The sequence below is a fragment of the Corvus hawaiiensis genome, chromosome 2 (assembly GCF_020740725.1).
Source record: "Corvus hawaiiensis isolate bCorHaw1 chromosome 2, bCorHaw1.pri.cur, whole genome shotgun sequence".
In the NCBI taxonomy this organism is placed as follows: domain Eukaryota; kingdom Metazoa; phylum Chordata; class Aves; order Passeriformes; family Corvidae; genus Corvus; species Corvus hawaiiensis.
Genome location: NC_063214.1, coordinates 1,769,182 through 1,790,644, shown reverse-complemented (window position 1 = coordinate 1,790,644; position 21,463 = coordinate 1,769,182). Strand labels below are relative to the sequence as shown.

At 48.9% G+C, this 21,463-nt stretch overlaps 1 protein-coding gene across 2 annotated transcripts in view; it reads right to left on the bottom strand.

Moving 5' to 3' along the window:
• Positions 1 to 21,463, bottom strand: part of GDPD5 (glycerophosphodiester phosphodiesterase domain containing 5) — a 106,329-nt gene that overhangs the window by 65,220 nt on the left and 19,646 nt on the right. The window lies entirely within an intron of this gene.

Below are 21,463 nucleotides of genomic sequence, written 5' to 3'. Positions count from 1 at the left end.
GGAAGAGCAACAGCACAAGTCCTCAAGTGCACTGAGTAAACAGTGGGGCTGAAGCCCCAGAGGAGCAGGTTTAACAGCCTTTCCCAAGGCTTGCTACAGTCCAAGCCCTCCCCTTTGATCCCCCTTCGAGGAGACTGAGGGGAGACCTCACTGCAGGTACAACTTCCCCATGAGGGGAAGAGGAGGGGCAGGCTCTGATCTCTGCTCTCTGGGACAGGGACAGGACCCAGGGAACGGCTGGAGCTGGGGCAGGACAGGTTTAGGTTGGGTATCAGGGAAAGGCTCTTCCCCCAGAGGGTGCCGGGCACTGGCCAGGCTCCCCAGGGAATGGGCACGGCCCCGAGGCTGCCAGAGCTCCAGGAGCATTTGGACAGCGCTGCCAGGGATGCCCAGGGTGGGATTGTTGGGGTGTCTGTGCAGGGCCTGGGGTGGGACTGGATGATCCCTGTGGGGCCCTTCCTGCTCAGGATATTCTGTAGTTTTTAACAGCCCAGGGACAAGCAGCTTTAGTGCATTTCCAGCCACAACATGGACAGCTCTGAACACCCACCACGGTTTGCTCAGGATGCCTTGGGTCAGCATGTCCAAGAGAAAACCCAAAACACAGCCAAGGATGCTTTGATGGAGGCTTGTGAATAATGAAATCACAGAGTCATTAAGGCTGGAGAAGCCCTCTAAGATAATGGAGTCCAACCATTAACTCAGCACTGCCAGGTCCACCTGGAATAAACTAACCCATGGAATCCTGAAGCCTCAGGAGACATTGGAGCAAAGCCAAGCACTTGGAAAGAGGCAGACACACATTTTTCCCCAATAACTCCATCCCTCCAGATGTGGAAGACACCTGTGGTCTCCTACAACATCTCCATCTGCCAAGGCACAGCTGGGAACATCCATCCAATGGAAAAACTTGGCCTTCCACAAGGAGGCTCCCGTGGTTTCAGAGAGGCAAAATTGTGGGGAGAACCATGTGCTCCCCCTGTATCTGGAGAGGCAGTGGGACACTCAAAACCAAAGCAAGCCCTGAGCACACAGGCTCCCACCTCCCAAAATGCAGGCCCAAGGAAACACACCCCACTTGCACTGTAAATAAAGATAAAAAATAGAGACTCGTGGGGTGTTTGAGATGAATTTTTTAAGTTCACTCATTTCAAAAAGAGCTTTGACAGATTCTACTGATTTCCATATTAAAAGAAATGTTTTTCCTCTTGCTGGTGACTCCTGGGATCACTGTTTATCAAGAATCTCTGTAAATTCAACATCTCGGTCTCTACTAAAATTTATATCAATCTAATTATGCTTAAAGCCATGTTAAGCAAATAATTTCCTATGCCAATTAGGTGAGAACATCCCTGATAATCAATTAGCCCTACTGATATGCTTGTAAGCCTGCTTGTCAGTCGTTTCCCTAATTACACTGGAAAATCCCGATTTTCCTTAAACACTTTCTAAACAAATTGGGCTATTCCAGAGCAAACTCTCAGCTCTGTGCACAAGGGGAAAAAAAAAAAAAAAAGACAATTAGAAGAGAAATCTCTATTGCCCAGCCAGGGCTGAATTCATGTAAATTATCTAAATTCTTGTGATTTTCATGGACTCTCCACTGGTTTTCATATACATCTTTTTATTAACATACTGAACTCCTCCAAGGCAAAGTAATGCAATTTCATTTTCCCTGACTTGGAAAATGGAAATGGAAGAGGGTCAATATCCCCATCTGTTTAATAACAAGCTGTTACTGAGGGCTGTTTGCTCTGGCCACTCCCACGGGAGGAAATCGAGAAGCACACACACACACAAACACACACTGAGCAGCATTTTCCACGTTTTGCTGGCACAAACCCAAAGCAGCTCAACTTGCAAGATCCCAGATTTCATTTCAAGGTGGGAATGGGACACCCCAAAGCCATAAAACAGCCTCAGGTGATTCATTCTGGGGGTGGAGGATGCCCAGGCAACGACCCCCGTGATGACCCAGCAGGCTTATTCTCTCCAACGCACTGTTATTCCCCACTCTGGAAATTAGGGTGGCTCAGAGGTCTCCCACCCACTTTTTCCAGGCTGTAAACATTCATTTTTACACTGATAATCCTGCACAAATAAAAGCAGCAGATAGATCAAATCTCCAGTCAGCTTCCATATTTTTTTTTCCCCCTGGCAAACAAACAGAAAAGATAAACTGCAGCAAAGCATCCCTTGCCACGTGCATATGGATATATGGAATCCTTTGGATGAGAACTCAGGCAGCAAAGCACAACATCCTTGTCCTAGAAGCCGAGTGCTGCTGCTTCAGTGACAGAAAATAAGGAGGGGTTGGGGGGGGAGAGAGGGGGGGAGCAAATTAAAAAACTGAAAGCAAGGTCTACAGGCCACGTGCTGGTCTAGCAGAGCACTCAGAAGGGGAACATCACTGTCTCTCTGAGATCCCAAAAATCCATGGCTACATCCCAGCCCAGGGAGACAGCCTGCAGAGCCACTTTGATTCCCCAGAGTGGCAAGGGATGACCCAAATAGACACACCCTAACTGGGATGTGGCTGACGTGGAGCCCCGATGGGTCTGACCTGTTGTTTATTGTTCTTAAATGTTTTCTGCAAAAAAAATTACAGCTTTGAAACTAGGGCAGCATGTAGTTTGGGGTTTGTACACTTCCAGTTAATGAAAATTCAGACTTCAAAAGATAAATACTTCAAAGGGATTACAAAAGAAAACCTTAGACTTTAATCTCCCTAAATAAATAAGCACAGGACGGACTAACGCCCTCTGCAACAGAGCTTCTTAATGTTTTCCACGAACTGAGGCAGGAATGGGTGCCTGGAATTTTGAAAGGGTGGAAGAAGAGGAACAGGGCACCGGAAAACCCTGTGTAAACTTCTGGCAGAGCAATAATTAAACACAATCTCTGCTTTCTGCACAAACCTTGCAGGTCAAGGTGTTGGCACAGCTTTGAAAACCCAAAATCTGCTGCAGATCCGAAAATACGAGGTGAATCCACAAGCAGGTTCTGAAGTGACTCCGAGCAGCAGACAAAGCACAGGTGGGACACGAGGGAAAACGTGGGACACTTCAGGTCCCCTCTGCCAAAGACTTTCTGACAACCTGAGTATAAAAAGAGCTTCATCTTCTGGGAGCTGGTGGAGAGATGGGCAACAACTCATCAATTTCTCATACCTTAAGTCTAATGAGGCTCTTGGCTTCTAGAAGCAGCAAGGAGAAATGTTAAGCAGCCCAAAGTGCGTGAAATCATGTTTCTGGCAGAGAAAGTCAAACCTTTCCACCTCTCCAAGGGTATGTCTGGTGGAGTCTCTTTGGGACAGCATTCCAGAAACATTCAGAGCAGCACAAGAACCCAGCAGTTCAACAGCAAAAAATCTAAAATAGCAGCTAAGGTAGGTGAGACACCACCAGGAGCCAGACAGCGCTGTTGATCTTGGCAGAAGACAGGGAAGTGCAGGGAATCTGAGCCACAAACCCAAAGATAAATGCAGGAAAGCACCAAACAGGTCTGGGAGAAGTGGGAAGGAAAGGGAGAGGTTCGAGTAAGAGACCCCATGTTCAGCCTCTGCTGTCTGAAGATCGTCTGACAGAGAATGTCCTGTGATGTTGGGGTATGGTCTGGGTGATGACACCACATCAGCAGGGCTCAACAGAGACAGCCCAGGTGAGGACAAGCCAGGAAAAGCCAACAGTGGAAGAATGAGAAGATAACCCAGGAAAGCACAGCTGGATGCTAAAGAAAACTCATGTACCAACAAGGAATTTTAAAATATTCAAAGAATTAAAAAGATTACACAGTATTTTTCCTCTCCACAGACTCCAGCAGCTTTGCCATCCTCACCAAGCTGCAAAGCAGAAGTTTGCACCAAGCTTTACCCACTACCAGCATGTTTTTGCTGAGGAATTAAGTGGAAATAGAGCTGGGTTTGAGCATGCACACCCTGACAAGCAGCTTCCTCTTCAGACAACCATTCCTCCCTCTCCTGGTTTTCCCTTTCCAGACACAGCCCTGAAGAGCTCACCACGCATTGTGTCAGCTGGCCCTGCAAGGGGCAGGTTCCACCTTCCCTGCAAGGTGCCAGCAGCTGGAGCCTGTCCCACACAGGGCTGCAGAGCTTCCCTCAGACACATTCCCTGCTGAAAGCCTGGCTCCTGCCAGCAGGAAAAGAAAACTGCACGAACAAGCCCCGGACACTCACCGGAGAGGGAGCCAAGCGCCTCCACACCCACCACACGCACTCCAGTGGAAACAGTGAGGGAGGGGGAAGCAAGGAGAACAAAACCAGCAAGACTCATTTTCCAATCCATACCCTGCACATCTGCTGTGCAACTGCTACCCAGAGAATTAGGCATGAACGTCTCTGGCTTAATGAGAGGTGGAAAGTCCTAGTTAAATGGATTACAGGCTCTTTATTTCCTATGATTGATTCCTTCCATGTGGCTGCAAGAAACATCATTCATGAAAAAAAATGTTCTTAAGCAGCAGAGGAGCTAAATAAATAGAGAAGGAAAAACCTGCTTTGCCTTCCTGAGTAACCTGGGATAGTGGAAGGTGTCCCTGCCCATGGCAGGGGGTGGAACTGGATGAGCTTTCAGGTCCATGAGGTAACTGATGAAGCCCAGGAGAGGTTCAAGAAGCAAAGTCAGCCCTTCATCACCCCCACTTCAGCTTTGTGATCGCTTGAAAAACACGGAAGCAAAAACAATATTGGAAAAATGAGATGTATGCATCCCCCATCCCCTCCTTACCCCTGGGGCACAGAAGATATTTGATTTCTACCAGGGGAAGGGCTAACATCCACTTGATCCCTCTTCTGTTCCAATGAAGCAGAAGTTTGTCTCATGTTCCTAAAGCCTCCTTCCAGTTATTACTGATTTTTTTCCAGTTCTGCACCAATCAGTCTCTGCTCAATGCAAGGAGACAGACAGGAGAGTTTCCCTGTCATGAGGGAAAGGAAAATTGCATCCAAAGAAACAAACAGGTAACGAGAGACAGGTCACAACCCCCCATTCCAGTGTCACTCAGCTCCAGGTAAATGCCTGACCACGATTCCTGTATCCTGTCAAAAGCTGGTGTTGATCTTTAGGAAGATGTGAATAAGGGCAAAGGGATTTCACTCTGTGTGCTGCAGCATAAATCCTTCAGGAGAAAGGAATTTTCTCAATTCACCTGGCAAGCAGTCGCATCAGTCTTAAACGCTCCTTGCTTTCCAAAAAACATCTCCAAATGCTGGCTAAGGTCACCCTGACACATCAAGGGGTGGGAGAGAGGGTGAAGTCAGGAAGGGAACCGCCCCTCCATCCACAGGGTCACTCCCAGAGTTCGAAGAGGAGGCTCACGGGCATTTCCAGCTGCTGCCTGGAGAGTCCTGCTCTAAAAAAACACAAAAACAAGGCTCCATCTGCCAGTTACATCAGCTCCTATCTTGTTTTCCTTATGGAAAGGCCCAGTCATGAGGGATTCATAAACTCATTTACTGATGCAAACCCAAGGCCTATTAGTCCAAGTGCTTTCAATCATTTTTTGAGAACTTTTAATAGGATGAGCATTGATTCTCTGAGCATTAACCCACTGTGTCCCAGGGCCCTTTCCAGCACCAGTGACACTCTTCCAGATGGTCACCACTGGCACATTATCAGCAAAATGATGTTTTCAATATAATCAGTGTTGGAGTGAAACAGGGACACCTGCAGGCATCTGTCTTCAAAGTGAGATGGTCATCTTCCCTCAGAGGCTGCCCAGAGAAGCTGTGGCTGCCTCATCCTCGGAATTGTTCAAGGTTGGACAGGGTTTGGAGCAACCTGGGATAGTGGAAGATGTCCATGGCAGGGGGTGGAGCTTGAAGGTCCCCTCCAACCCAAACCATTCTGGGATTGATATCAAAGGCATCCAAAACAAACCTTTGCAGGGTCAGGATGAGCCTGGGGGCTGGGGATGCTGGCACAAAGCTCTCTCCATCTGGGACTCCTGAAACACTAATCTCAGTGAGGTCATTATTTATGACCCTCAGCCCCGTGCTCCAGAGAACACAACCCTGCAGCAAGACCCCCAAGGGTCCATTAACACACAGCAGTTTGGTGGGAACTGCTTCCAGCCCAGAGCAGCTCATCCAAACATCTGGAGCAGCTAAATCCCACAGGAGCCCAGGATGCAACAGCATTTCCCTCTCCTCTACACCACTCTAAGCTTTCTAGGAAAAGGCCTAGGAAAAAGGACAAGTTGGAAGTTCATTTTTTTAAAGTAGCTCTGTGATGCTGGAGGAGCGAAAAGAAAATACAAATACCCAAGAGATCTGGAGCAGGGCAGGTGCTCAGCAGCACACACTCAACACCAGCTCTGCAAACATCCCCAGGTCAGTGAGGCTGACTACAGGGAACACATCCATTCACCACAGTGACCTGCCCTGTCCATCCCAGAAACACATCCATGGCACCAAAACACCAGGACACTGCTCAAGGCACACCTTTGAGCATCACACAAGCAAAAAATTCAATGAAAAGGCTTCCTGCACATCTTCTGATGAGCCAGCCCTAGGAAAGCATGAGAAAAGTGCAATTTTCAAGGTGACATGCATTCTGAAGGCAGAACCCCCTGCCCATGTGGGTCAGGCATCTCCCACCTGGAATACAGACCAAACAGTAGCCACATCCCAGGGAAGCAGAGAAGGGCTTTCCAGAGAACAGAACTCCCACAGAAAAGCTGTTATTACTATTATTTTTATTATTATCATATCCATTTATTTAAGAGGTTCCCAGGAAAATTAGCCCGTGGAACTTGAAAGGGCAAGCCAGCTCCACACAAACACAGCACTTTCAGGATTAAACAGCTTTTATCCCACTTCCAGAAAGCCACTCCAGATTTCCATCTTAAATCCAGTCAGATTAAGAGCCTGCCTTGAGAACAACTACTGTCTGGGTAGGAGACAAGCAGCCTTCCTTCCACGAGCCAAAATATCTTTATTTCCAGCTTATTTTCCTACCAAAACACAGTGTGATTGCATAAGTACCTCTGTTCCTGTTCCTTGCTTTCTCCTACCTTTCCTTCCCTCCCCAGGCAGCAATTCCCTGGAGCTTCAGCCTCTTGCAGCCCAGCTGGAACGCTCTCCAAGAGTTGCTGCTGGGTGGGAAAAGATCAAATAAACCTCCCCTCAAAAGGAAGAGCAGCTCTAGCCCAGCCTGCTGTCAAAGACTAATCAGCAAGTACAGCTGGAGAGGGGAAAGGATGGAAGTGGGAAGATTAAAGATTTGAAGTAAGTCCCAAAGCAACCGGACCACGCTTGCTCTTGAGTCAATATTGTTTGGTTAAGTAGGAAAACACAGAGGGCATTGAATAATTAACTTCACACTGAATAATTTGCTGGCCAAGCCAGTTCCTGCCACTGTTTTAAACAGACTGAAAAGGTCCTGAAAAATACTGGGATATTCATCAAATTAAGAGAAAACACCAAGTACCCAAAAAACGATCGCTGCCAGTGGGAAATTTCAGCAAGGAATTGCAGGATTAGGCTTCATAAGCATCAGAAGCAAATAAAACAACAAAAAAAAAACCAAACCCAAACCCAAAGGAAACAAAAAAGATCACCAGCAATACCCTTCTTTTTGCTGGAATGGGTCTTATCCATTACAGAGACTCAAGGGCAAATCAACATCAAAATTGCTGCTCCCTGGATGAGCACACCAGGGTTCCAAGCCACCAGAATCCAGACTGGATAAACCACAATTCCAGAGGCAAAGAGCTGGCCAGGAAAGAATGAAAACAAAAGGTAGAGAAGTGGAGGGTTTTTTCCCCTGAGAAAGTGTTAACTTCCAGACTAGCAAAGTACACATGGGAGCAGGAAACAGAAGGAATCTCTGTGCCATATGAAAGCAGAAGGAAATGGCACAACAAATCATCAGGCAAATCTGTCACAGGGAAGGGGAAAAAAGGCAAAGACAATTGGGAAGAGGGGGAGAGGCAAGTCTTGGTTCCCAAATCTAGCAGTGTAGCTCTTTGTCCGTGTTTCAGGAATCGTTTTCAACTGAAAAGAGTAATCCATGGATGTGTTCAAGACCAAATTGGACTTGGAGCAAGTGGAAGGAGCCCAAAATGATCTAGTTCCAACCCCGTGGCAGGGGGGCTGCAACAAGATAGTTTCGAGGTCTCTTCCAGCTCACCCCATTCCATGATCCTCTGGATCTGAACATTCATTCTGCTTCACCACTGCAGCAGTGCCAGACCCTCCAGCTCCCCCTGCATGCCTGGGATGGGAGCATCCTGGTCCAGGTGAGGCATGGCCAGAGCTTGAGGAGGTTTTTCTTTGTCCACCCCAGCCAGGACACAATTTATAAACAGCACAGGTATCCTCACAGCAAGATTAGGGCCCAAGATTGGGGTTTGTCTGGCTCAGGGCTCATGTGAGTCCCTTGAATTTCTGTCAATCTCCAGGTATTACCTCCAGCAGGTTCTCCTTTGTTCCCCGGAGCCTGATCCTATTTTTGGATTCTCTGGGCTTATCAGCAATCTTTCACTAGTGTGCTTTTTTTATTTCCCCTCCCCACCTCAGCTCTCTCCTAAGCTGGTTTAGAACAGTTATGTAAGAGTCCTCCAGGGTTACAAGGAGAAGGAAGCACTTTCCTCCCTGACCTCAATCCTGGCATTATCAGCACCTCTTCCAGACCTTTACCAAGCCCAGCCTTACTGAAACTCCTTATTCAGAGACAGAAACCAAACGCTTCACCTTCCAAATTCAGTATTTGAGGCCCCAGAGCAGTTTCCTAAGCAGACTGTGACTGTTTCTCCTGACAAGGCACTGGATGGAAGCACTGAGAAACGCCCCCCGAAGCAATGCCTTACTTTGTCCAGTACAGCTCTTCAGCCAAGAAAGCTGGGAAGAAACAAATCCATGGATCCTCAAGGCAGCAAGAATCAGGCCAATAAATCCTAAGGATGGATGAGACAGAAGGTGCCGCATTCATGGAAAAAAAGCCATTTTAACCTCTGCACCAACCAAAGCCAGTGGAGTTAGACTGGTTGCCTTCCTTGGCTCTAAGCCCACAGGTGAGAAACATGAATCAAACTTTCCATGTTCTCTCCCTGTCCTTTCCAGCTCGATAAAAAGATGGAAGTGGATAAAAATAAAGGAATAAAAATAAATACAGTGATTATATTATTTTCATCTCTAAGGAGGAGAAAAGAAAACCATGCAACTGCTAGGAGACACCTTTTTCAACCAATTCTTGATTTAATTTTGTGATTTTTGTGAATCCTGGTGAGAATTGCCTATCAGTCAAAATTAAAAAAAAAAACAAAAACCCTACAGACTCAGACCCCTTGGCTCACACTCTTTTAATACAGGCCGGGGTTGTGGTGGTTCCTGCTCATCCTCCATGCAGTGCTTCTGGAATCAGCCTGCACATCCTTCTACGTCACACCAGGCTCTGGCAATCCACAGGATCCAGCTGCCAAGGTTTTTCCATCAGCTTGCTCTTGAGATGATTCCAGAACTGACCTGAGCAGCTGCTTGGGCTGCTGAGCTCCCTCCCAAGCTGAACTATTTGTTATGTGATTTTTTTATAAGCAGGAATCACTTTCTTCAAGGAACATAAGGAAGGCACTGGAAAGAGGATGCAGCAGGAATTTTGTATTTTACCCCTTTCCCTCCTTGGAGAAAGTAAGCCTTTCTTCAAGTTTTAAACCAGCCTGGGGTTTACAGCCAATATCTAAACTCCAACAGAGCAAGGCTGCTCAGGTTGGAAATCTCTTTTTTTCCCCAGCAGAAACCCCTCAAGCCAGCAATGTTGGCAAAACTGCTGCAAGTCATCATCTTCTCCTCTTTAATCCTGGCTATTCACTTCCAGCTTTCCAAGGAATTTTACGTATTCCAGCAAGCTGGGGGTTTGGGCCATGCTGCTTTCCCAGAAGGTTCATTTCTCTCTTTAGCAACTGCAAGCTTCGGAGGAGCCTGTGAGATTCAGTTCAAGCCCTCATCCCTCAGCTTGGATCATCCTCAGCAGTACTTAAAAGAGGGTGAGAACATGTTCACTGAGCTAAAAATGAACACACTGTCCCAGCGTTTCTAGTAAAATCCTCTTGAATTCCAGGTATTCTCCAATGGAGCTGTTTGCTGTTCAGTCTTCTGCCAAGCCCTTGAGAAGTTCAAGTTTTCTCTTTTTTTCAATTTTATTCCAGTTCCTATGGGCTGACTGAAGCCCCAAAAACCCTTCCCTTTTTGTTTTGGCAGGCAGCTGACACCACCTGCTTGCAGCAGCAAGGCTGAGTTTCTATTCCAGGGACATTACCCAAGTGCTTTCCTCACACACCACCCACGCTTGGGTCCCCAAATCTGTTGGGCTCCACAAGATCCCCGCGGAACGAGGACGCGGAGGCGGCTCCGTGTCTCGTCTCGCTCTGTCTCTCAAGAGGCTGTTTCACAGCTTAAGGACATTCTCTCCCCCACACCAGATCATCCTTGCCACCCAACCTGTTCAGCCCCCAGGTGTGAAGCCACAGCTCAGCCCCGCTCCAGAGCCCTCTCCCTGCAGCAGGTGGCTCAGGTTTTGTGGGGATTTGAGTGTGGTTCCTCTTAAAATCTCTCCTTCAGCTCAACAAAGGCATTTTAAACACAAGCTTCTGAATGTTTTCTCCCCAACTAATGTGGCTGATATGCCAGCCCCCCCTCCAGCCAACACCACAGAACAGCTGCTGGAGGTCACATCACGAAGTCACTGCACAGGGAGTTCCCTGCCACATGCTGGAGGAAAGTCCAACAATCCCAGTACTGCAGGAGAGGTCAGAACACAGCTGGAAGAGGTGCAGAGGAGGCCATGGAGATGCTCCAGGGGCTGGAGCCAGCCTGGGAGAGCTGGGGGTGCTCACCTGGAGAAGAGAAGGCTCCAGGGAGACCTCAGAGCCCCTTCCAGTGCCTAAAGGGGCTCCAGGAGAGCTGGAGAGGGACTGGGGACAAGGTGTGGGGGGACAGGACACAGGGGAGGGATAGATGGGATATTGGGAAGGAATTGTTCCCTGTGAGGGTGGGGAGACCCTGGCACAGGGTGCCAAGAGAAGCTGTGGCTGCCCCTGGATCCCTGGCAGTGTCCAAGGCCAGCCTGGACGGGGCTTGGAGCAGCCTGGGACGGTGGAAGGTGTCCCTGCCCGTGGCAGAAGGGTTGGAATGAGATGATCTTGAAAGTCCCTTCCAACCCAAACCCTTCTATGAAGGTGTTTAAAGCTTCCAGCCCCAGTTTAGTCTCGCCACACCACAGGCTCCATGTTTATCTCTGGGAAAGTTTCCAAAAAGAAAAGGCTGCTCAGCTTTCAGGCAGGAACAGTCAGTGGTGGTGGCCAGGGAAATGCTTTTGCTTTCTTCTGGAGTAAGATCAAAAGAGCTGATCTGACTCTCAGCTGGGAAACCCCAACCCTGGGCCACCAGCTTTCACCTCAGCTTCCCCAGCGCCTAGTTCCCTGGTCAGAGAGTTCAGGAACTGGACAAGATGCAGAGTAATGGGATTCTTTGTCAAGATAAGGAGAAAAGGACAGAGATCCAGGATTATATTCATATTTTTATTTCTATTTTTTCATTATTACTATTTTTTAAGAGGAGTGAGCTAAGTGGCTACTAACTTAATCATCTTGAAAGAGCCAATACCCCTAATTCTCAGAGCTTCTGGTACTGACATTGCTTTAGGATGTGCAAAATACACAAACAGCAACATCCTCAGAGCTTCAGCTCCAAGCCCCTGCTGAAATCCAGGCATATCACTGGAGGAAGGAGCTGAGCACAAAGGAGACTACTCTCGCCTATCATGTTGAAAAGCCAACAGGATCATCTCTTTTGCCCCAAAAGAAAACCGAAATCATTTCACCACCTCAAAGAACAAAACAGTAACAGCAGGTACAGGATCAGCTCCAGCAGATCCAGTGCCACCACCCACCAGACAATCCCAGCTGCAACAAGAAGTCTGAGATTTTCATTTTTTAATTCACATCCATGCTTTGTACCAGCTGGGGAGGCTGAAGCACTGGATGCCCCAAACCAGGAGCTGTCAGCAGCTTTGCTCCTTTTTATGGGCAAATACTTTCCAGAACAGCTTCCCACTACTGCGCTCTTGATTTTTAGCTTGGCAGCCAGGAATCGTTTTCAGGATCCATAAATTGTGTTCAGGATCGGCCCCATCTTTGTATTCTGACAATCCTGAATTTTTGCTTTAAGTTACAGTGCAGTTTCTTAGTCCAAAGGATTTCCAGCTCCAGTTATTGCCTGGTAGGAGCTGAGCTGATACCCATTCATCAATCCCCTTGCTTACAAGACAGGATTGTACAAGGAAGCCGAAGTTCACATCGATTTCCTGCTAAAATCAGGTCCTAGGGACAGAAAATGCTTCATTGTGTATTTTCATCTTGTTGGGCTTGGAAATTCTGCTCACGAGACAAGCACGAGGTGGCCAAGACTTCAGCACACAACAGCCCAAGCATCCTGCCTGCTGTTACCCACAGAGAGGAGATTCCAGATCGAGGCAGGGGATGGCAGGTTTAGGCCTAGATTGAGTTTAAGCCAGAGGTTAACTGGTTTACTTAAACCCCACCTGGAGGTGAAGAGCAGGTCAGGTACAGCCCAAGAAAAGCTCTTTACAGACACAGGAGTGTCGAGTGAAGGGTAACAAGACCTTTGCAGCACTCTGGGTCGACCACAGCATGATCCAGGGATTCCAGCCACATCCCACATTTCCAAAACCAACACTCAATTCCCCCTTTTGTTTGCTGAAAACAGGAACACACAACGGAGGAGGAATATGACACCCTCAAATCCCAGGGGAACAACGGGACATCCGTAGGATTTATGCAAACAGCAGGTACAGGAGGGAACAAAGAAATCCAAAGTGATTTCACTGCAACTCCCAAATTTACCCTCCAGTAAAGTTCATCCAACTTAAAAGTAGGGTTTAAACCCAAAAATTGGGATTGAACTTGAAAAAGACTCAACCTTCTGTTTATTTCTACTCAGCCTTCCGACTGTCAAGGCTTGAACACGCCAAAGCCTCAAGGAAAGAGATCAAACAGCAAAGGCAGGATGGGGAAAAGCTCAACTCCCAAAAGATCATCCCTGTGCAGAACCCTCCCAGAGCTGCTGACACCTTTTGGCAGCTCAAGGGGGCACAGGTGGGAACAGACATGACAATTCCTGCTCTGCACAAGGCTCAGACAGATCCAGGTGGCAGCTTCACCAGCACGAAGCAGACACCGCAGAAAAGCCTGAAATCTCCTCGGGAAAACAGGGGGGTTTGGCTAAAAACGTGTACATGTGAGAAAAACAAGGCAAAATCTCAGTGAAGTATTTAAAAATATTTTACTTTAAAAATGTAGTGGAAATTCATTAAAATAGTGATTGTGTCATGGCATTTCTGTCACTTGTACCCATCCACCTGCCTTCAGACCACACAATCTGCTTTATTTCAGACTGACAATAATGCAAACGAAGCCTCTGGAGGATTGAACCACAAAAGCCCAAATCAAAAATCACCTGCACAGATGGAGAAAGACCAGAATCGTGCAGCAGGTCTGTCTTTCCATCACCCTCTGGAAAAATCACCCAATCTCAGGATGTGACATTCCCTTTTTTGCCAGATTACTGAAAAATCTGCCAGAGATGCTGAATCACACATGAATCACCACAGATTTGTTTGGGTTGGGAGGGACCTTAAAGCTCATCCCATTGCACCCTGCCATGGGCAGGGACACCTTCCACTGTCCCAGGCTGCCCCAAGCTCCGTCCAGCCTGGCCTTGGACACTTCCAGGGGTTCAGGGGCAGCCACAACTTTTCTGTCCCATCACATCAGATCTCATCTGGCTCATCACAGCAAAGCTCTTTTTTCTCACACTGCACAAAACCACGCCAAAATCTTCCTTCGGTGCCCTGCAGCAATGCTTGGATGCTTCTCCCGTTGCCACAATCCTTCTGTGCTCCATCTCTCCTCCCCCACCCAATCAGGACATTGCAAACCAGAAAAAAAGCCATACAGAGAAGCACTGAAAAGAACTCTCACCATCCCAGTCTGCAGTACAGATGATTTCACCCCAAATCCTCGCTCTTGTCATGCAAAGAAAGAACGACAGGAGAAAATTTAACTCCTGATCTAGACAACACAACAGCCAAAAATGGAAGATGCTGCCCCCAAGCATTTCTTCCAGATTCTTACACACTGGGATTGGTCTGTCAGCATGTCAGGAGTCTCCCAAAAGTGTTTTTGGAAGGAAGACAGATATTAAAGCCCAATTATACATCTGAGTTTGAGTCTTCACCCTCTAATTCAGGGGAGCCCCAGGAACTCGCATGTACGGAACAGGGCATTTAAAAGAGGGGGGGGGAAAAAAAAGGGAAAAAGTGTTCAAGTTATGCAGAGAATCCGGGCAAAGAATGCAAATCCTGACCTACTTCTCCCTCCTGGCTGGGAGAGGGCACGAGGCAGCTGCTGCTGCTGCTCTGCAAGCTCAGGAGAGGAGCAGAAGCCCTGCCAAAATTGCTGCAGTGATGCCTCTTCTGGATGCAGGAAGGTGAAGGCCACCGTCCTTCTGCCCAGGCAACAAGGCCACAACCCTCCAGCCCAGCAGCACCCCCTCCCAGGGAGCTGGGAGGTCTGGAACCTTCCCAGAGCCTCTCTCCAAACCAGTTCCCAAGGTGGGAAGGGGACAGGGACAAAGCCACGGAGGGGGATGGACACAATGGCTTGACTGCAACGCCAGCCGGACACACACGGAAAGCCAAGGTCTCCATGAGGGCCATCCACTGTCCCAGGGGCAAGGGAAATTCCAGAGGGGAGGAACAGCCAGCCAGGAGAGGAAGTTTGGCTCAGCAGCCCCCTCCAGCAGAGGAAGATTCCCAGTTTTATTATCCAAGCTGAGGCTCTCAGCCACACCTTCACGAGAAGCCTGCTCAGGAGCCACTGACCTTCTGCAGGAAAATCCTGGTCTTCAGCTACTCCTCACCTGAGCAGGATGGCGCTCACTCAGCCCAGTTCCTGATCCCAACTGGAACCAGCAGCAAGATTCACCCAGTACTTTCCACCTCAAGGGTCAAGAGTTGTCTGTGCGCTCCGAAAACCAGAGCGACCTTCGGGAGCCATGAGAAGTCTTCCTCCCAGTACAGAACTTTCTACAGGAGAAAGCTCTTCAGGTGTAAAAAAACCCATCTGATCTCCCACAGGACAGGAGCTGACCAGGCTATCCCCCAGCTTAGGTCAGAGAGCCCGAGATGTGTCCCTGCAGAAGGTTTTATTAAAGGTGACAGAGAACAGAAGCAATCAAGAAGAGGAGCCATCAGTGTCACCCCAACCAGAGATCCAACTCATTTCCCAGTCATCCCCGTCTTGGAGCAACCTGGGATAGTGGAAGGCGTCCCTGCCCATAGCAGGAGGTGGAATTAGAGATGGTCTTTAAGGTCCCTTCCAACCCAAATTATTACATGGCTCTAAAACTGTCTCCAGTGAAGAATTTCCATAAAAACACTGAGTTTTCGTCAGGTTCTTGGCATGCCATTCCTATCATAAATTATACACATTCATCTCTTAATGATGCAGTCTAAGATATAGGATCCAGCAGCCCCCAGACCTCCTGCCCTTGGCATAAATGCAATTATGGATAGAGCCATAAAATCCGTGCTGCACTGGCCAGGAATTGCAATTTCTGCCCAAAGCCTCCTGCAACCTGTGATTATAGAGAAGGCTTTGTTCAGGCAGTCTCCTTCTTTTCCCTTGGGAAACCTATATGTCAAAAAACCAATAAATGCTGGAAATTTATTACGTGGAAAGACAGAACTGAGATCTAAGCAGAGTTTATGTTTGAAATGGTCACAGAGCCCTGGGATGGCAAGTCAAAATTGTTGCTCTCTGTTTAGACACACATAAATACCCAGGGATGAAAGAAGGTCAAGGAAAGAAGAATTATCAGCATCACAGGAGCACTGAGCAGAAAAATGTGGTTCAGATTTAAAGGTTGTCCAGGGATTGTACTGCGAGGAAATAAAAAAACTCAGGGGAAAAATTTATAAGGAATAAGATAGTTTCAGTTTGAAAGTCTATTTACCTGCATCGATTAAGGAAAGATTTGTTTGATCCTAAAGGAGAGCAGGTGAATCACTACAAGGCCTTAAAGTTCTCCTCCATCACCCACAGATGCCCCTGCCCTGGGCTCTGGAGGCATGTGTGATGTAACTGTGATGTTTGAATAAACAAGAAACACACACACAGCATTTGGGTGTCTTCCAGCCTCCCAAACATCCAAGAAATCCTACAGCAGGCCCAAGATGTGGAATCCTGCTCATCACCACCTACGAAGACACCCAAAGCACACCCTGCCAGGTGACTCCTCACTTCTCCCTGGCCTCTTCCCCAGGGTTTGGAACATTCCAACACCTCCTGGATAACTCCCTTGTCCTTGCCTTTTCTGTACAGCTGCAGGCAGGGACACTTTCTCCAGCTCCATGGAATGCAGATTACAAAAATCTCCCTCACCCTACAGAAAAAAGACCTGGAATATTAAAGAAAACATTTAATCTTTCCCACCAAACCCAGACTGTAAACAGCCCGAGGGTTTCGCCAAGTACCTGGGATGTGGAAGAGACTTTCCAGTCTGGTTTCTTCCTCCCATATGCCAGGTGAGCTTCCTGCCTAATGAACAGATTTCCCACACAACCCAAGAGGAAGGGAGCTCTCAGCTCCGGGATGGATTCCCCAAGCACTTTAAGCCCCTGCTGCTTTGGGCTAGAAACAAGGGGATACTTGGAAGAGCTCCCAAGGAGATCTGTCCCACCAGACATTTGGGCAGAGAAGACATTTCACTCCACGTGGATTTTCTTTGGGTTGGAGGAATTTAAGATACCCAACTTACGTACAAAGAATGGGAGGGGGGGGAAAAGGGTTCCATAAGGACCTCAGTGCCTCCATTCCTAAGAGGAAGATGTGGAGATGTGGGAGATGCACTGGGAAAAAAGTAGAGACAATCACACCCCAACCACTCAAAATAAGGTCCTTTTTTGGTAACAGTAACTGCTGCTGCAGGAGCTCAACAGCACAGCTCAAAACAGCCAGGGAGGCAGGCAAACCCAAAATCACCCTGATCCTGCTCCATGAAAACGTGGCAATTATTGCTCTAGGGAAGACACAGCAATTTTTGTGCAGACAATTTTGTGCCTGCTGGATAAAGCACTGCCAGAAGCTTGGGTGGTTCTGCCCTAGTCGTGTCCTCAGCTTCTCTCCATAACTGAAGGCAAAATCCTCTAGGCTGCTGTGGAATTCTGACTGTGGATTTCAGGAATACCAACAGCCACCCATCAGATTCAAAAAGGGAGGTGGAAATCAGAGCTACAAACCCATCACAGTGTGCCTCAAAAGGCTGGAAACTGGTCCCTTCTTCCATGGCATCCCTGGCCTCTCAGCCAGGCAATGGAAGGAGTTCTCAGGGAAATGAGGCTTCATAGCCATCCTTCCTTTTCTCCAAATTCTCCTCAACTCAGCTGGGATCTTTTCCTGGCCTTTTCCAAAGAACTTTTACTGATGCACTGATAAAGCTGAATTCAGGCACTAATGCACACAGGCTACCTTTGGGACTCTCCCCAGCCTGTGCCAGGACTGAACAACCTTTTCCATGAAGAAATTTTTTCTCATCTCCAAACCAAACCTCCCCTGGCACAATGTGAGGCTGTTTCCTCTTGTTCTGTTGTTTGTTACCTGGAGAAGACATTGACCTCCTTCACCACTTAGGAGGACAAAGGCACATCAACCCTTCCGTAACATTTGGAGGGACATAAGGATGTAAATTAACTGCCCAGCATATTTGCCTCAACATGATTTAACTGTGTCCCTTATAGGCAGTTGTAGGAGTCTGAACAGCCTCAGGTTTTAACAAGAAGGTCACTTCTGCATCTACTAAGACAGCTGATTTTGTTCCTCACCACCTTTAGCCTTGTTAGACTCAGAATTAAAGTCTTTTCACGTAGCTTAGAGCAAGATGCTGTGTTATGGACACAGGGGAAGAGGAGACTTTAAGGCACCATGCCCATTTCCCTTTCTGCATCCTTCTGAGACAGACTAATTCCATCCTCTGAAGTTTTTATTCAACTAGGGAGGTAAAACAACCTCTTTTTGCAGCCCCAACAAGAATGGCATTCACCAAACAAGAGACAGTGATAGTGGGGGATCAACACAGCACAAACATCCCATTTTGCCAGTTTAATCCCTCCAGCAGCCAATTAACATATTTCAGAACAGTTATCAGCCAAATATTAGATTTTCATTTGCACTGGACAGTAATTAGGACACCCAAGTCTCCAAGAGCCAATAAAACAGTGTGAAACCCACGAAAAGTCTCAGGTTGGCCTTCTGTGAGCAGCTCTATGTCCCACCAAGCACCAGAAATGCTGTGTTCAAGGCTCTGCCTTTGCTATGTTTTCCTTAATCTGCCCCAGAGGTTCATAATCAGAAGGAATCCTCCCCTGGGAGGGTGGGAAGGCCCTGGCACAGGGTGCCCAGAGCAGCTGTGGCTGCCCCTGGATCCCTGGCAGTGTCCAAGGCCAGGATGGACAGGGCTTGGAGCAGCCTGGGACACTGGAAGGTGTCCCTGCCCATGGAACTGGATGAGCTTTAGGGTCTCTCCCAACCCAAACCTTTCCATGTGTTCTAAAGAAAAACTGCACACTTGCACCAAGCTGGTTTTCCAAGAGGCCAAAAAGAGGAGGAAGTTAAAGCTCTGATTTATAAAGATGGTGATTTATTGCTGCAAACACACGGGACAGGGGAGGAGGATGAATTAGAACCAACAGTGTCAGCCCAAGCTGGCACATCTCTGCTGCTGGCCTCCTGTCACCTCTGGGACAGGCATCCAACTGCAGCAACAGACAGTGTGACTCCAACCCAGCGTCTGCGGGTGTGCCAGCCCCGGTGATGAACTCACCGATGTTAATCACAGGATGTAAACAGTGCCCTCCCCTGACCCACAGCCACGCCAGGCACTCGCAGCCCCAGCAGTGCCCCGGTGGTTGCACATGTGCCACGCCTGGCACAGCCACTGCCGTCCCTCCCAGCTGGGGCAGCACGGGACACTGGGAACGGCACCACCGGCACTTGGCACTCTGCAGCTCTGCCCCCACTTCTTCCACTCAGCAGGGAAAAACCCTTCTCAGTGCTGAGAGCTCACTGAGCTTCTCTACAAATAACAAGCCAAGACTAAAGCCTTGTGCCAGCCCAAACACCCAGGGAACACACCTTGGGGGACACAGCGCAGCGCTTCCCAAGGTACTGGGGGATGGAGACACTGGGAAGAGCCCTGCAAGGCAGGAACTGGGAGTACTGGTGGGTGAGAGCTGGACACAACCCTGCCATGTGCCTCTGGCACCCAGAACCCCCCCATGTCCCGGGCTGATGCCCCAGCATGGGCAGCAGGGGAGGGGGGATTCTGCCCCTCTGCCCTGCTCAGGTGAGACCCCACCTGCAGGGCTGCCCCAGCCCTGGGGCCGACAGCACAAAGCTGTGGCTGCCCCTGGATCCCTGGAAGTGTCCAAGGCCAGGCTGGATGGGGCTTGGAGCAGCCTGGGATAGTGCAAGGTGTCCCTGCCCATGGCAGGGATGGCACTGGATGATGTTTAAAGCTCCACTCCAACCTAAACTGTTCTATTATCCTCTGGTCCCTGAACCAGTTCTAGCCCACAGAACCCACACAAGGTGGTGCTTCACTCACCATAACAAGATTCTTAAACACTTCCAAATTTCCTTTGCCACAAGAGCCCCACTGCTGTCAGTGAGGTATTAACAAGAAGGACCCTTCAGGCAGCAACCCACAAGGGCTGCCAGTGTGTGAGCGAGGCAGCCAACACTGGCAGCTTCACACGTGTCACCGTGACCTGCTGCTGCTGCTCAGGGACAGCATTCCTCCAGAGGCACGGCGAGATAACACAGAGACAAGGGCACCGAGGAAGTCATTCCTGACAAACACTCGTTAAACCCCTTCTTTCCTTGCTATCATCTTCCCAAGCATCTTTTTGGTTTTTAACCAAAATGCCTCAGAGGAGAGCAGATGCCACCAGTCCAGGAGATAGCCGGCTCTGCTAGCGAATAAACCAACGCCAAAACAAACCCACTCTGAGCCTTTCCACCAAAGGAAAAGCAAACAAACACTCTCCCATCTCCCAGGAAGTTGTCCTCACGTTAGCTTTCCTCCCAGCCTCTCTGTAGGCAGCCTTTAAAACATGTGAAAATCCCTGTTTCATGTCAAATCCATACCCAGGAGGCAGGGACACTGAAAGAGGACATGAAGCAGAGTCAGGATGCCCAGGCTGCGTTCTGAGCTGCCAGCACTTAGAAGAGCAGATCACCTGAAGTGTAGAGGGCTGGTGTTGGTGGGATGAGCGTTCCATGTGTGGCACTGGGTGCTGAGCACCAGCTCTTCCCCAAAAAGGGGCCACAGAGCTGCCTATGCCTGGCCCTTCACACACAAACAGAGGCTGAATCACCTCATCCTGCACAAGAAGATAGTTTCTGCTCCTCCATCCATCCACTTGTGCAGCACAGGAACTCCTGCTCCTCTCATTTAGGATCCATATGGAAAAACACACAGGATCAGCAGCTCGTTCCTGCTTAAACCCTACAGTACAGGCCCTGAAGCACAGCAACCTGAGGGGGAATTTGGTTATCCCCCAGCTTGGCCAGCAAAGCCCCGAAGCCCAGAGATTCATTTCTTCCCTGAGAGGTCACAAGGAGATGCAGAGAACTGAGCTGAGGCAAGGCATGAGCCACATCCCTGTCACCCATCCCAGAGCCGTGGGCAAGTCCCAGGGGGAAAAGGACTTAGAATCACTGAATGGTTGGGTTGGAAGGGACCTCAAAGGTCATCCAGTTCCACCCCTGCCATGGCAGGGACACCTTCCACTATCCCAGGCTGCTCCAAGCTCCATCCAGCCTGGGCCAGCACAGCCAAGCTCAAGAAGCCTTTGGACAATGCCCTCAGGCACAGGGCGGGAGTGCTGGGGTGTCTGTGCAGGGCCAGGAGCTGGACTCCATGGTCCTGATGGGTCCCTCCCAGCTCAGGACAGTCTGTGATTTTATGAACACTTCAGTGGTGTTACCAGCACACCTGTGGGTTTCTTAAGCCCCCCTCCCCTTCCAAAAGTTCAGTTTAAAAACTGTTTTCCCCCTCATTTCCCCCACAGGATGAACCATCAGCTACCAAGCTCCCCTCGGGCCAAACGTGCTGGGCACAGCTAAGCTCAGCCTGGTGCTTATCTCCCACAAAGCTGCCCGTTCTTAGCAAGCCAGGCTCCACTCTCCAAGCAGTGCATTAGGGTGGATCAGCCAGAGCAAGACACAGCCCAGCTGTCCCCTCGAGGGCACCTGGCTCGTGCCAGCATTCTGCAGGGGACAGCAGAGAACAGAGATGGTTCTGATGCACGATGGAGGAGTCCTTGCATGAGGCACTCGTGGCACTACAGCCCTTGAGCAGCTCTCT